At 50.0% G+C, this 2432-nt stretch overlaps 1 long non-coding RNA gene across 1 annotated transcript; it reads left to right on the top strand.

The window, feature by feature from the left end:
* Nucleotides 1-6: 6 nt before the first annotated feature.
* Nucleotides 7-1128, top strand: LOC119293775. The gene is made up of 2 exons (XR_005143210.1): nucleotides 7-880; nucleotides 1060-1128. It is a non-coding gene; the product is annotated as an uncharacterized LOC119293775 (long non-coding RNA).
* The last annotated feature ends 1304 nt before the right edge of the window (nucleotides 1129-2432 follow it).

Here is a 2432-nt window from a genome sequence, read left to right as displayed (position 1 = left end):
GCCGCCCCGGCAATCCACCACCTCGCAGCACGACGCAAGCGGCTCCCCCATGCACGACGACCTCCCACCGCCACGCCACCTCCCTCCCCTGCGCTGCCGCCGCGCCATCCCTGCACTGGGTCGCCGCCCCCGCCAAGCCACCTACATCCGCCGGCCACGCCCCGTCAAGCAACAGCCGGATCCGACGAGAACCGGCTCTACCTCCCTGTCTCCCCCTCCTCAAAACATGTGCCGCACCTCTCCAGGCCACCGCCGCCGGATTCATGACGGGGCGCCGCCTTGCAACCCCGCCTCGGCCTCCCACTACCACCACCTTCACCTTCTCCTCCCGGCCGCCGCTGGCGCTCAGGGCTGCCTCCCAGCCCAACCACCAATGGATCCGACGGGATCCTCATCGTCAACCACCCAGTACCCCACAACCACCCAGATCTACGCCACCATGGCTGCATGCCTTCTCCTTCTCCCCTCAACCCCCCTCCCCGGGTGAGCCCACTAGCCTTCGGAGCCCCGCCAGGCGCCGGATCCCGACAGCTACTCCCGAGTCCACACACCCCCTCTACTTCAGTGGCTGCATGAGATAGAATTTGGTCACCCGGGACGGGATTCGCCCGCTGTGGATGAGATTCAGCGGAGGCATCGCTCCCGCATCCATAGAAAAGCCAACGAGACGGGTCAATGGGATTCACCGCCGGCCCCATGTGGGACGACGACCATGGCCCTAGGATGATGACGCCGAAAATGTGGCGTGCAGCTCATTGCGGCCCACTGTGAAGCTCACCTCGGCTCAGCCTGCAGTTCGGGGCCGCCACGACAGGCCCCGTTGTTGTTCTCCTCGGCGTACAGCGGCGGCGCCCGCAACATCTCCCCTTCGACAAACGGCGTGAGCTCCCCCTTCCTCTTCTCTGGCTTGGCCCTCGAACTCCTATTATTCGCCACGGTCAGATCCGTCGCGAGCTCCCACCGCTCAATGAACTTGTGCCATGCACTTCACTGTATATTTTTTGTACTAGTTCATTATATCTTGTTTTTGCTCACAATTGATATTCTTGCATTTTCTAGGTTTTGGTTGCAGTCCCACGGGCATATAGGTGCAGTACTGTGGGGATTGGACATGCAGTGCGCAAGCAGGAAAAAAATGTGGATTTATTTTTTAAGTCCCATGTCATTGTAATTTTTATGTGTTTGTAAGTGCAGCTCACTTGTTTCGTCGCTGAAGTGATCTTCTCTCTCACAACAGTTCCCTTTGTTCCCAAGTGTAAAAAAAATTGGAACATTATAACTGGAAAAGGTTGAATCTTCTATGGAGCTCATTTTGCTGTTGTGTGGAAGAAAAATTGATGCAGTCCACTCGCCTCATCCCGGCGGTTTAGTTTTGTTTTGTTTTGTTTTGCAGCAGCTCACTTTTTGTTTTCAGCTCACTCTTTTTTTTGTAGCTCACTCTTTTTTTCTTCAGGAAATCATTTGCAATGCACTCAGTAAGAACGAGAAGAGAACATCGATGTTCATCTTGAAGTTTGATTTGTTATTTATGGGAAACACACAGAGAAAAGGGTAGTAAGAATGGATGGTCATTTTGTATAAGCAAGTCTTTCCCGAGTGCAGTTCTGTTGGGTACTGCATCGTTGATTCCACTGTGTACTAGATGGTTGTGTGACTGTGTAAAAAATAATGAATGAATACGTATGCTTTTGAGCTCACTTTGTTCTTTCATGCATCTCACTATAAGACTCCTTTGTGGTTCACTTGGTAATCCGAAAACAAAACGCCTCGGAAAGCAGCTCACTTCTCATTACATGTGGTTCACTTGCTCAGTCCCTGCGGTCCACTCGCCCGGTTTACGCACGAAAAAAATTATTGAGTTTGGAGAAAACTCACACCGTTCACTTTCGGTATTGTCACGGCCCGTTTACGGTAGTCTCGAGGTTCACTTTTCATAGTATTGCGGTTCAACAACGCTCGACATGAGGTGCACTTCACCTTGTTTGGGAAAAAATATGTCCCACAAAAAAGGTATCATGCAGTGCACTTGTCGGTATGACGAAGTGCGGTTTTTCGTCTGATGCAGTACGGTTTTCAGTCGGATGAAGTACGCACGTCGATTTGGGTGTCGCTAAAAATAGTGTCCGCATTTCGGTAAATTCAAAATTTCTCTTAAACCGTAAAGAATTAGAGAGAGTGTTCTACATGAAAAAGTTGTGCCTCGTCGATATCTTTCCAACGGCTTATTGTTTGAATCATTCCGACCAGCAGTTTGTTAAAATTTCGCAAAAAAACAGCTGATGCCATGTTGGAAATATGCCCTAGAGGCAATAATAAAAGCATTATTATTATATTTCCTTGTTCATGATAATTGTCTTTATTCATGCTATAATTGTGTTATCCGGAAATCGTAATACATGTGTGAATAACAGACACCAACATGTCCCTAGTGA

This window comes from Triticum dicoccoides, chromosome 4B (assembly GCF_002162155.2).
Source record: "Triticum dicoccoides isolate Atlit2015 ecotype Zavitan chromosome 4B, WEW_v2.0, whole genome shotgun sequence".
Taxonomy (NCBI): Eukaryota; Viridiplantae; Streptophyta; class Magnoliopsida; order Poales; family Poaceae; genus Triticum; species Triticum dicoccoides.
The sequence above is the reverse complement of the archived record's forward strand: the minus strand, read 5'-3'. Positions and strand labels throughout refer to the sequence as shown.